Here is a 14,082-nt window from a genome sequence, read left to right on the forward strand (position 1 = left end):
ACCAGTAACAGGAAAATAAATGACTCTCATCCTTTTGGTAAGCAACTCCAAATTTTCTGGACATAAATCTGCCCTCAGAGTGAGCTATCTAAACAGATTTTCATGAAGTTAAAAGGCTTGGATGCCTTGATGCATCCAAAGGGTCAGGGCTGGCACATAATTTTGGGAAGACAGTCAAGAGTTTTTCTTTCAGGAAGTTAATTTTTCTCTTTGTTTTATTTATACCTTTCTGTATGTGCAGTGTTACAGTCATTGTCAAAAGACAGGCTGCAGAACAGTAGAAGACAACATTCTTTCCTTCAGTGTATCATCAGAGGAATCTTGAACAAAAGAGAACAAAATAGTTTTATGATATTTGAACTTCAGAAGGCTCAAAGGTCAGGTCCACCTCATTTATGCTGCCCAACTTCTTTGCCTTCAAGGAAGGGCTGAAAGCCTTGAAAGAAGAAAACATTCTAGCTGTATCAATATTTGTAAAATTAGCAAACTGTCTCCTTTTCCTTCATGTTTCAGCTGATGTTTTGATACAGGTCTCTATTCCAAGGGGAAAAAAAACCACGTTCTTTCATCTATGCTAAAAATGATGTGTAACCAAAGTTATAGTAAACCAGATCTCAACTCATAAGCACTTACCTATGCTGCTGCTGCTGCTATGAACTTGGGCAAGGATTTTAACTGAAACCTCTGTTGCATTACTAGAAATATATATATGCACACATTTACAAAAAAAGAAGAAAAAGAAAAAGCCCTGTAGTTATTAAATTAAAAAGTAGCATAGTTAAGACTAAGATTTGTGGCATTTCCATGTGCAAACTGGGCTAGAAATACTGCACAGCTTTACTAGTTACTTTCTTAAACTTGGAAAAGCACACTGGAAATAATTAAAACTAAAAATAAACAAGCACCAAGGGGTCCAGTTCCTAAAAAAGCAAGTAGGATTTTCCTGATTTGTCTTGATTTGTGGTTGCTCAGCTACTCCAGGAAAACATTTTACATAAATACCTAGATAAATGTTTCCTATGCTTACTTGCAGTTCACCAAAAGAAATAATTAATATATATTTCTTGCATTTAAATCATGCTTGCCCTACTTCTAGAACTATAAGGGGAATAAAACTTGTTTTTACAAAGCAAGCCCCCTTATTAATGTTGCCAAAAAAAAAGTGCTCATAGTAACTAAGCATCAAAATTATAAAAAAAAAAAAAAATACAGACGGGCAAACAGAAGTTCCAGTGTCAAAACATCAGAACGTGAGATAAGAATATAGAGGAAATCCCCATGAATGTCCTCAACCTGAAATACTTGCTCTCGTGGAAAGAGACTCCTGGATGTTGAGGCAATGGTGAAATGACATATAATCCCAGAATCAATAAGGTTGGAAAAGACCTCTAAGGTCATTCAGTCCAACTGCCAGCCCACCATCACCATGCCCACTAGTCCATGTCTCTCTTTGTCACATCTACACATTTCTTTGACACTTCCTGGGACAGTGACCCCACCACCTCTCTCAGCAGCCTGTTCCAATACATCACCATTTTTTCTGAAAATATTTTTTTTCTAACTATGTCCAATCAGAACATCCGCTGGTGCAAGTTGAGGAAACTGCCTCCGATCCTGTCAGTGTTTCAAGATGGTAAGAGGAGGTGTTACCTCTGCTTTCTGATGGCTTGCAAAACTCTCTTGTTCACTTTGTGGCTAACGTTGGCCAAAGAAACATGGCCAAGTATGAGGATATGTCAAACATATCACAGATGGTATCCAGAAAAAGCCTCCATCTATCATAAGGCAGGTGCAAATCACAGAATCGTAGAATCATTGAGGTTGGAAAAGACCTCTGAGATCATCTAGTCCAACTGTCCACATACCACCAGTGCTGTCCACTAAAGCATGTTGCTAAGTACTGCATTTGCCCTTTCTTTGAACAGCTCCAGGGACACTGTCTCCACCATTTCCCTGGGTGCAAGTGAAGGTGAGGAATATAATACCCCCAAAAGAATATGCACATCCCCATTTATCCTGTTTGAAAAAGGGAACAGTCTTTCCCGGTAGATACTGTAGACATTACATAGTGAGGATTATGTCTGTGAGGATATGATGGTCCAGTGTCAGGCTGCCTCAACCCCAGTACGGGGACAGAGCCTCCCTGGGGACAATATCAGTCGTGGAAAGACACTCTCCACTTTTCTTGTCGTGTCAGCACAGCTTACCATGTTAACACTGTGCTGCATATTCTCCCCAGCTCCCTAGATGTTAAATATGGGGTCAGGAAGACAGAGAGGAGCTGCAGCATGTTGCTCGTAGGGAGATGGAACTGAGCTTTCCAGCAAGCGTCCAGGGAACAGAACACAGTGGGTCCTCTATTTGCATAGATTTACACAAATTTGCATACCCATGTACAAAGAGAGCAGCTGGGAAAGAGGAGCAGAAAGACTCCAGAGTTTCATCATTTTCCATAAAAGAAAAAAATATATATACCCAACAACCCCAAGCTGCTCTCCCTCAAGCATTTCATTATTTAACCAGCTCCTTCAATCTCGACTTTGCTGTTTGCTCTGTTTGCTGAGGCAATTGTTCTGGCCAGCTCCTCCCATTGCAGCTCCTGTTGGCTAACCTGAAACACAGAAGCCACAGAAGCCTGGAAGATTGTCTGTGGGCATGTTCCCTGTTGGCTGTGATCCTTATTCCTGCAATTAAATTCTAAACTTAACACCCCTCAGTCTCAAAAACTTTGTAAGTTGGTCAAATTGGAACTTCTTTTATGTTAGGACAATTGTTCAAGTACTTATGGATGCCAGCTTCAGAGCAGGAGAATGTGTAAAAGCTTTGAAGAAATTGCTGAAAAAAAAAAGAACAAAACACAAACCTTTCTCTAAATAGATGTTAAAGACTAGTTTTTCTTGACACTCTCAGGAACAGATTAACTTAATTACTGAACCCCTCCTCCTTTATACCAGCTTGAGGCATTGTTTTTGGCAAAGTTATAAATGATTGAAAATAAGAAGTTATAGCTAAGAATGTTAAGTAGTCATAACTTCAGTTTTCATTATCAGCTCCATCTACAATACCTCACAGTACTTTTTGACATAAAATGTAGACTGAGGCCATGAAAAGAGCAAAGTAACAAGGGCTTGTATTTATCACTTTGATATCATTCTTATTTGAGCATTACTTAACTAGAAGAACATCAGGCAGAGATTGTTGCTGACTGCAGCTTGCAATTTAGAATTGCTGCATCCCAAAAAGTGTGCCCACATCCTTGCATAGCAATGGTATTTATAATCAAAGAGTGAAATTATATTGTCCCAAATATTCTTGGCAGAAAAAAGAGTTTTGCAAATAATCTGGTTAGACTCTCCATTTAATAGAGTCTAAGGATCATGTGAATGGATGCTAACTACAAAGTAGTAGTCAAGTCTGTCCCTCTTCAAGAACGAGATGCTAGAGGCAAATTATCATTTTCTTTCTTTTTTTCTTTCTTTCTTCATTTTGCTGTACATTTGTAGTTTTTACTGCTGTAGAGAAAAGCCTGAGAATATGACCCCAAAGTACTCTAGAGTCTCAAATCTGTAACTTTTCTTAAAGAGAATCACTAGATTTAGATGACTGTTGTGTCTGACTCATGGTTTAAAGAAAGCAGCAATGTCTTACATGATTGCATTAGGATTGAGCATAAGAAAGAGCAAATAGAGTAGTTGATATATACAGCTTTAGCTAACATGGAACTCAATGCTCCAACTTGCATTCTAACATTCTCAATACAATGTAAAATTAGATATCAAGATCATCTAAATCATAAGCCTCATCAACTGAGTTGTGGCTTAGGTACAAATCACAAACACATCTATACCAGGTTTTGTCTGTTGAGCTCAATATTTTCTACCTGTACTGGTTAGATGGTGTTCATTGCATCAATCTTACTGTTCTGTCATTTTGAAGGTATTATGTGTATCTAATCCTCATCATCCATTCTACTTATCTTACATTTGGCATTTCTCCTGAATTCTCGCAAATTCTAGGCACCAGTCCTTTCATCACAGCCATGATGCAGAAACAGGGCTGCTTGGCAGAAGCTATGCCAATACAGGTGGCTGTATTACCATCAGCAGTTCCAACAACATAGGATCTTGTTGAAGGGAGAAGTGTGGAAAGCATACCCAGCTATGGATTCTGGGTGCGCATGGGAGTGGTGTTTTAAACAGCATGCTTCTCAAGAGGACAAAAAGTTTTGTGTTATTTGCAGCATCTGGGATTTGAGCGGTTATACAATATACACTTATCATTAGCAAACAAAAACAATGTTCAAAAATGGCAAGGGACTCAGCACATGGTCTGCTGAAAGCATGAGATTAATTCCACTCTGATACTCTAGTCCAGGATTTGGGTATCTAACTTAAGTGTCAAAATTTTTTTGGTCTTGTCTTAGTTTTAGCTGGGGTGAATTTCATTTATCTATCTATCTATCTATCTATCTATCTATCTATCTACCTATCTATCTATCTATTTATTTATTTATTTCCAGTGTCTGGTATGTTGCAATGTTTTGGTTCTAGGAGAAAAGCAATATTGATAACACATCGTACATTTATAATTGATGCTGAGCAGTGTTGTACAGATAAATACACAGATACTTCCAAAATCATGTAAGTCTTCCCACTGCCCATGACGGAAGACAGATTATACTTAAATAGCTGCAGTTAGGTGAGAAGAGATTTGGCCCAAGGTTTTACAGGATGTCTACATTCTTAATTAGGTGACAAAGCTATAATCAGGAACAATACAATTTATAACAGGATGCACATTCTTGTAGCTCCTGAAGACATGGCAACTACAGACAAAGATTGTTGTTACTTGATTTATAACCTGATATTGACAATAGCTTTCAGATCACTTTCCAGCAAATAGTGGTATACATTCTGTCTTGAACATATTTGTAATCTTAAAAATGCTCAGTGATGATTGCACATGCTTTTATGTTAGTAACTATCATATCAGTCCAACATATTTGTTTCTTTGACAGTTCCTACAGAAAATTAAATAATATATTTTATTCCTTGAACTCTTTCAAATACCCACCTTCGTGGAGTGTAAAAAGCAAAATTAGGGCAAAATTCATGTTTCCCTATCATCTCCTCTCAGGCTGCTGCAGGGCAAAGGGCCTTTTCTGCATTAATTATGTCCAGTGTGCTGGAAGGTTTGGGTAGAGCCTTAGCCAATACAGTTTGGCAAAGGTCTGACACAGCTAGCCAAGACTTTCTCCCCACTGACCTGACTACCAGGGTTGACAGCTGCCAGGTCCCATTGTCCTCAAATGAAATCTTTTCAAAGCTTCCTTTTCAAACAATTGCCACCGACTGTCACAGAGCAAACCACACTTTCAAGGTCAGCAGTTTTGTGTACATCACATGGACGTGCCAACCCACCCTTTTAAATTCTGTGCCCAATGAGAGACTGCTTTGAATGAAGTCACTCAGTAATTTACGTGAGAGTCTGTGCAGAACTTAACACCCTCCTTTTGTCCCAGCCAAGTTGATTCTTCAGACTTAGGCTGACATAAGCAGCTGATCAGTACATCTATGATTGGCAGGTTGCTATGTAACTCAGTTCACACAGCATATGGCCTGATGGTTTAAGAAGGTACAGAGTTAACTCTGTCGTTGCCATCTAGAGGTGCTGAATTGAGGGAAGAAAACATGTCGCTACAACCCTGTTTCAGGAAGTCTTTCTTTAGGCAAAGGGGAATGTCCCTCTTTCAGGCTGGCAGAATGTTGTGTGTATCACTGAGCACTGCCTGTGTGACTAGGGTAGTGACTTTACATGATAGTTTGTTCGCCTTTGTTACTGATTTTTGAGAAAATATCTGCATCAGTAACCCTGAACCCTGGCATGAGTAGGGTACTTTCTCTGCTGATTCTTCTCTTTTTCAGGCTGTCAACATCAGATTCTGATTCTCTCATCTTCTTCAAAATTCTAGCCTCCATTATTAATTACAGGTGAATTTTATATTTCCATTATTTAAGTTATTCACTAACACTTGCTTGAATTATCTGGCCAAAATTGAAAACTTAGTAATGAACTTGCCCTGAATTACAGCATAAGGATGAAAGTAAAAATCAAATCTTTACCTAGACAGGTGTTACACATGCTATAAGGCAATGAAAATGTTGGACCCAAACAGCTGGAATCTGCTCTCAAAGTCAAAGTTGATGAAAAGTCATAAAAGTGCAAAATGATAATATGAATTATAAATGGTGAGGTGAATGAATTTTAGATCATACGAATAAGGGGATAAAAGTCTTCACCACCTGTTTGGTGAATTGAATGAATTGAATGAATTGGTTCATCACTTGCTAAGCCAAATTATCAATAGCTGTAGTGGTAAGGAATTAATGTTGCCTGCTTTTTGTGTCTTCCAGTCTGATGCAAGCCCTTGAGTCCTTGGCTTCCTTCTACGGGTGAAAAGGATAAAATGGCACCCCAGGGCTGTTTGCATGGTGATTTATTAAGATCTGGAAATGAGCAGAGCCACTGTAGGTGAACAGAAATAAACTGAACTATGGAGAGGATTTCATTTGCATAACCCACATAACTATAGGTATTGTTTTAGGAAACTCGGTAGCTCTGAAATGGTTGCATTTGGGAAATGAACTGAAAGAGGAGGGGAAAAAATACTAGCTAACTGTTGGCTCTGCAGAAGTAAGAGCCACACTTCTGGGCTTGTGTGATGACACATTTTTCTCCACTGAAGATCACACATAGCTTGGAGTAATTTTATGGAAAAAGAGAAGTTGCAGAGAGGATTTTGTGAGGAAACTGCAGACAGAGCATAGCTGAAGCCTCTCTAGCCTTGGGCATCACTGATATTGAAGTCATGTAACTTTGTGTTTGCAAGAGATCAGGAGTTAGCAATACCTTCCCAGAGACTGGAGATAGGTTTGAGTACAGTTTTCATCATCAGAATGGAAAGATGCAAGTATGTGATGTTCCGTTCATTGCTTGCTGAAGTGGCTGGAGAAAGGAAAGCAACATTGCATGTTTCACTTTGAACAAGTTGCTATACATCTGCTAACATTTTTGTATTTATAAGTAGAAGTAAGGATGTGAATACATGCTGTTCCTCTCTGGATGATGGTGTATTTCTTTTACACTAAATAATGGCTCTCTGTTTTTATCCACAAATGGAGAGTTTTCAGTAGAGAGGTATTGCATGCTGATGATATTCAAGGAGCATTTTGGTGATCCTTGGGATTTCCTGGGGCATCCTCAGGGATGTTTGTGCAGATGGTACTTTGTTTTAAAGAGAATTCCTGCTTTTTAACATGATTAGTGTAGTTTTTGACTTTTTTTGCTAGCGGATTATATTTCAAATGCAAATGGGTATAATTTAGATTAGACATGTTTAAAAATACTACAGAACTGATGGCTTTGTGTTTAAAGTGCTTTCTGTTTCAATATAAGCACTAGCAAGTATGCTCAACTTTTGAGAGCATTATTCCTAATGAAAGAAATTTTAAGGAAAGGAATTGCACTACTGATATCCTGTGGTGATCTACAGGACAAACATTAGTAGAATAGCTTAAATCTGGTTCCATTTTAGAGAATTGTAGCAAATAGCAGAAAGAAGTAGGCAGGGGAGAGGATGAAAGATAAAAAGGAGTTAAAACAATAGAAAGAAAAGCAAGGGAAGTGAGATAATTTATCTTTGTAGCAAGAGCATTGTGTCAGTCATTCACAATAAATGCTGCCTCTGCTGAAGAACAACAAGGAATCAGGACACTGCAGCAGACATGAGAGTAGAATCTTTGCAACTGAGACAAAATACAAAGCTTTTACAATAAATAAATAAGTAAATAAGTAAATAAATAAATAAATAAATAAATAAATTGCATTTCCAGTTAGTTCCTACCCTCTCCTAACCCCTACTCTAACATTTCCCTGGTTTGTATAGTGCCCATACCCACTCCCGGGAAGCAAAGACTTCTGTATCTATTTATGGGTAAGAAGCACGGCACCACTGTAGCATGTTTACGAGAGTGTATTGTTTTGCCTCATTGAGGGATACTTCTCCCTGGGGAGAGGAGTTCATTTATCTTCATGTTAGCTCCAGAGGGAAATTGTGTTGAGCAGTGAACAGTTAGCTGTAGTAAGCTGTGTATGTATGTGCCATGTTTTGATGTAGATCACTGACAGCTAGTAACCGGATCTAATCTGTCAAACTCATTCCACCTAAGACCTGAAGTATAACTGAAAATCTGATCTATAAGGTAAAAGCATCACAAAGCTACTTGGCTCCTAACCTTTTTGTCTATAACAGCTTTTCTTTTCATAGATTTGCTTATTTCTTCTTCAGAAATTCTGCTTCTTTCATTCACTGATGTTTTGGTGTTTTGAGCTTCTTTGGAGAGGGGAAAAAAAATGCCAGTAGTACTACTAAGGCTCCTTACATATTACATGTTTCTGCATTTACTGCATTAAGGTATGTAATATCGCTGAATCCTTATCCTTACCTGCTACAGAGGTACTCCTAATTGGGTATTTCTTATGTGTTTTTCACTTTATGCCTTTCAGATTAATTAGAAAATAGGAGTAAAAAAATTTAAAAACTGCCTGATAAATTCATAAGAACATGAGTCTTGATTGTAGGCATAGTTAATGCAATCGTTATCAGATGTCAAGATTCCCAACTTCTTGCCTACTTCTGTTTCCAGTGATGGACAGGAAAAAATGGAAGAGGTAAGTTTGTCCAGATCTCATACTCTTCCTCCAAGTTTAAGTAAGAACTCTCTCATTCTCTTGAAACAGCTTTTATTGAAGTTGCAGGCTGTGGAATGTTTTATTGACAATCTAGTATCATGCAAGACTTTTCTCCTGAAAGTCAGCTTTTTTATATTGTAAAATTATGCTAAATTGCTACATTTGCGGTAATTACAGTGATTGATTTAACTAATATATATAGTGTAAATGCTAAAATTAAAGATTCCAGTAGAAACTTAATTTGGTTTTTTTTTGCATATGCACTACAATATAATCTTTAATTATGTGAATAAGTACTGTTTTATTCATGGAGCTGTATCTCTGCATATATTCAGAACATTCCAACTTTTCTTTTACCTGTCAGTCCTCTACTATTCTGAAGTCTTGGTCTCACTTCTCAGCTTAAATTCTGGTACACTGTCAGACTTAGCTTGTGCTCTATGAGTTTGCATATCTAGCAAGCATGCTTCCAGCTGAAGTTGCATTTATGTTCTGGATCTCTTAGCTTACAGTGATATCAGGGTCAAAACTTAGTAGTATTACAACACTGTGGGCAATGCCAGGTTGGTGGTCAAGCACAGACATATACACAGTGTTGTTCAGTGTAACATTTAATAGATGCTACAGAAGTAAAAGATGCAAATAGGATTTCTAGTAGTGCTTCACCTACCCTCTAAGCAGAGTTGAATCAGAAGGATTTTTTTTTACTGGACATCACCCCAAAATAGTGCTGGTCTAAGGTGTGGTGGTAGTATGGTGATGAGGGTGACTACTAAAAGTTGTCATATGATGCATCATCCAAGAGCTGTGAATTTTTTGATAGGCAGGGGACCTGGCTAAGACATTGCTGAGATGGAAATACACTCTGTCAGCTCATCTTCCATTCCTGAAATCTTTGCCTGCTGGTAGAGAATGTTGTAGAGAATTATTTTATTATTCTTAAAAGTTCTTGTCTACTTAACATGGCTTCGACCTGGTAGATATTTCCTGGTAGACACAGTTTTTCAACTTTAGTACCAGTTTTCTCTAAATTGCTACCTCTCAAGATGTTAATAGGATGAGTGCTTGGGAATATGCAAGAACAAGGCTAACAATAACAGCACACCTTTCCCCAGTATTTGCTTATTCCCGATAGCTGAGCAACTTTCACTCCTGTAGAATCATAAATGGCTTAGGATGTAAGGGACCTTAAAGACCATCCAGTTCCAATGTCACTCCAAAGGCATGGCTACCACTCAGCAACTCAGGTTTCCCAGGACCCATCCAGCCTGGCCTTGGATGCCAGGGATGGGGCATCCACAGCTTCTCTGGGCAGCCTGTGCCAGGGTCTCATCACCATCTGAGTACAAAATTTACATCTAAGATCTAATCTAAATCACTCCTCTTTTAGTTTAAAGTCATTCTCCCTTGTCCCATCATTATTAGACCGTGGAAAATGTCGATCTCCCTCTTGCTCATAAGCTCTCCTCGAGCACTCTATGACCATAATGGCCTGTAGGTCTTTGTGATCTTGAAGCAGGTGATTTATTTACTTGTTACTTAATCTGATCCAACATATGTTCCCCATCAACACAATATCTGTTCACATTTTAACTGTATTATATTAAAAATGAGCACCTTATCACATTTGTGTTGCTTGTGAATCACAGGGTAAACATAACATCTCATAGTTATATACATGGTACATTTTAATCAAGCACAGTCAACCCTAATTAATTCTTCTAAAGTTTGTTATTAATAAGGCTTTTTATTATCAGTACATATCTCTGAATGGCGATTTGTATCCTCACAAATGTACTTTTTAAAAAGAGAAATTGAAGTAATATATAGGAAAACATTGTAAGAGCTATTACCATCATTAACTCCCAATATGCCACAGATCAATTGAAAAACAGAACTGACAGCAAGATTTTAATTTGCTCTCCCAGTATAAAAATTTTAGATTAAAAAAAAAACAAACAACACCCTAGTCCTAAATACCTCTAACTTGGTAAAATAGGAGTGTCTTTTCTGATGCTTTCCAGAATGTACCAATGCCTTTCCAGCTGCTCATAAGTCTCATGGCCTTGCAAATAAAAAACAGCGATTATCTGTTGGTTTCCTCTTAGCTCCTTAACCTTTTGAACTGACTGGCCATAGAAAACAAAACTGTGGGCAGAAAGAATGTTGGGTTAAGACTGCTGCTTAATTCTAAGATACTTTTAATTTCTAATTATGTGTCAGCATGCCAATTCAGTGAAGTCTTAACCTCCATTTGTTTCCACAGCTCATGAGAGATCCACAGAGCATTTGCTGATGTGAAACACCATCATCCCCTGGCAGTAACACTGATGGTGCTGAAGCAAAAGCACAAATGTCTTGTATTTAGGAACACAGGAGAGTGCACAACACACATATACAACTACAGAATGAAAACAGAGACCATAATGTCTCTCAATTCCCTAGGAATTTCATCACAGATAGAGTATTCTATAGGCTGCCCTTGGAGATATTCAGCAGAAAACTTATTTTGCAACTTGACTGCAACACTCCAAGAGTTGAAATGTGAAGAGAACTAGCAATTTGCTAGGGGCTGGCCTGAAACTTGCTGCTGCCAACCATGCCTTATAGTATTGTGTGGGTTTCTTACTGTTCAGCTGAGTCTGAGAAAAATATCATCTACTTTGAGGAATAGTAAGGAACATGATGGGATCTGGAGAAGTTGATCCTAGATATGGAAAGCAGTCAGTTCTTAACTTTTTTTTCTGAGGCTAAGAATCCCAGGGTTGCCTTGAATGCAGTGCAGAGAAGAGTAGGTTATCTGGTCATGTAGCTGTGCTCATGTATGAGAAAGCATCCTCTTTCTCTCTTGCTCTTCTTCATGTCCTCACATGTGATTCTTACTAAATAAACATGGCTCTTCATTTGGATAGGCCAGTTAGTACAGAGCACAGCACAGCTTCATAGTAAATCTCCTTGTGTAGACAAGCCTCTGGGTAAATAAATCAACCTCTTGTGACTTTCTGAACCCATGGTTTTCACAATTCATTGCGATGACATTTGAGGCATTATTCATGGGTGCGTAGGATGGCATTCACTAGACTCGGACTTCTGAAGTGATCATTTAAATGCACTGGCTTGTTTCTGTGTATTTTGAGCTCTGTTTTGACACTGATTCTTTCTGTTTCCTTAGGCAATAATATAGATAGGTTTTCATGTAATTTACTTAGGGCGCAGAAAGCTGATGCTGGCTGTATGATAGCAAACAGGATGTTTGCTGTCACTGCATGTCTACTGTATACTGGAAATATGAAATTCTTGAAACACTGAAAGATATTTAAGCTCTCGTTGCTCTCTGTGACCACTGGTCAATACTCCCCAGAGCTCCATGTCTAAGAGCAGAGCCACTCTTGAGCATGGCTAAGCATTAAAATAGTCATGGTTCTCCTGCTGATTTTGGCATATTCTAGAACCCTTGGAAGCTCATTTGCTACCTCAACTAAAGCAGTGAATGGTTGTAAGGTGATGACTTTGACTGGGAGGCTTGGTAGTAAAAAAAAACCTTGATCTTTTTCTACAAGAGACTGGAACCTTTGTAGTTGTTTTATGTCTCTTGTCCTCAGCTTAAAGAGTCAGTATGAGCCACTTACCTTGTTTGTGCTGCCGAGGAACCTCTAAAAAGCATGAATATAATTACCGTACAAGCCTTGTCATTTTCTTCCTTTCCACTTTTGATAGGACCTACTGCAAACCTCATCCCCAACCCATTCCTTCAAATAGTTTTGCTGTCATCTAGATGCAAGTACATTGTTTGACTCCTGCTTATAATTTTATCTTCTGCTATTAGCACAATGTCAGAGCAGAATCTTGTATGGTTCGTGAAGTTCATGACGTTCCTTGGATGTTTAAAGGGATGTTGTTATCATTCCTTGTGCTTTTTTAAAAAAATAGTACTGATCAGTGGAGGGATTTAGGGAATTATAGTTGGGAACCTGGTTGCCAAGTTCAGAATGAAATGTGGGTGGAAAATTCCACTCAGACAGATGCTATCTGATGTCTATAATAGTTTTCTTTCACATGGGTTTCTCAACGACAGTATATGATCATGATGATTTCTTTGTTTTTTTTCTTTTTGTTTGTTTTGCTTTTAAAGTGTATTGTCATAAGCTAAAAATCATACTTAAAAATTTGTAGAAAGTTATACTACCATCTTCTTAATATGCATTGTTGCATGTTGATAATTTTGAATGGAAGACTGACAATAAATAAAGTTTTTGTAGTCTTATAAAACAAAAGATGTAAAGTCCTCTGTTTCTTTGCAATAATTAGTTTCAAAAGAAGATCTCTCCTAAAATAGTTACTTTTTCTTCTAGATGATATGACTTAGCCAGCCAGCCCTAACAACAATAGTACATCTTGCACTGCCAAATTCAATAACACTGCACAAGTCAAAAATTGTTATAGTAGTTAAGTTCCAAATTCATTTTCCACTCATTCTCATAACTAAACCTGAATATAAATATTATTTTATTTTGTATTAAACATTTTTTTCCAGTTTTCTGTTAATAAGGAATGTACATTCTCAAAATAATAATAATAATAATAATAATAATAATGCAACCCTATTTTACCCGCCTTTCCATACACAAAAATAGCCTATCTGTACTCAAAGCAATAAAGAATGCTCTGCAGATAAATTTATGGTGTACCAATGGAATGGAAGGATTGCATTAATGCTTTAGTGATATCATCAAGGAAGAAAAAGCCAAAATGGGTCCACGGCTTTTACTCTGCTGGGTCTGTAATGAAGCAGGATAGTAGCAGCTGCTGTCTTTTTCTATTGTTCTTTTTTTCTTTTTCTTTTTTTTTCTCCTTTCTTTCCTGTAGACACATTTAATGCATTATAGAAGTGTTTTTTTTTTTTTTTTAAAAAAAAAAAGAAAGAAAAAGAAAAAAAAAATCCTGACATTTCCTTCTTTCTTTTTATGTCTCTTTATTTTCTTCTAAAGAACAGTCAGCTTCCTTTTGTTACTGCTATGAAGTACTTTTCCCAACTAACTCCAAGACGGAGCCTGAAATGCAATATGGAAATTAGTAATATGACAGAGAAATATGAGTTTTATACTGCAGAAAAAGTGGCTGTACCAATATATCAGAGAAGTTATTGAATGTTATCGGTCATAACATAATTTATTATTTTACCAGTGTGCCGTGAAAAGTTGCTCAGACAATTCAAAGCATTCCTGCTATACTAGTGCTGTATGGGAATTAAACTTGTAGCACTTTGCTAAATGTAAGCACAATAATTATTTGTACGTTATCCTCTTGGATTCCTCCCTCCCCACCCCAGCT

The sequence above is a fragment of the Centrocercus urophasianus genome, unplaced genomic scaffold (assembly GCF_019232065.1).
Source record: "Centrocercus urophasianus isolate 14NV4802_14NV808 unplaced genomic scaffold, USGS_Curo_1.0 seq_73, whole genome shotgun sequence".
Lineage (NCBI taxonomy): Eukaryota > Metazoa > Chordata > Aves > Galliformes > Phasianidae > Centrocercus > Centrocercus urophasianus.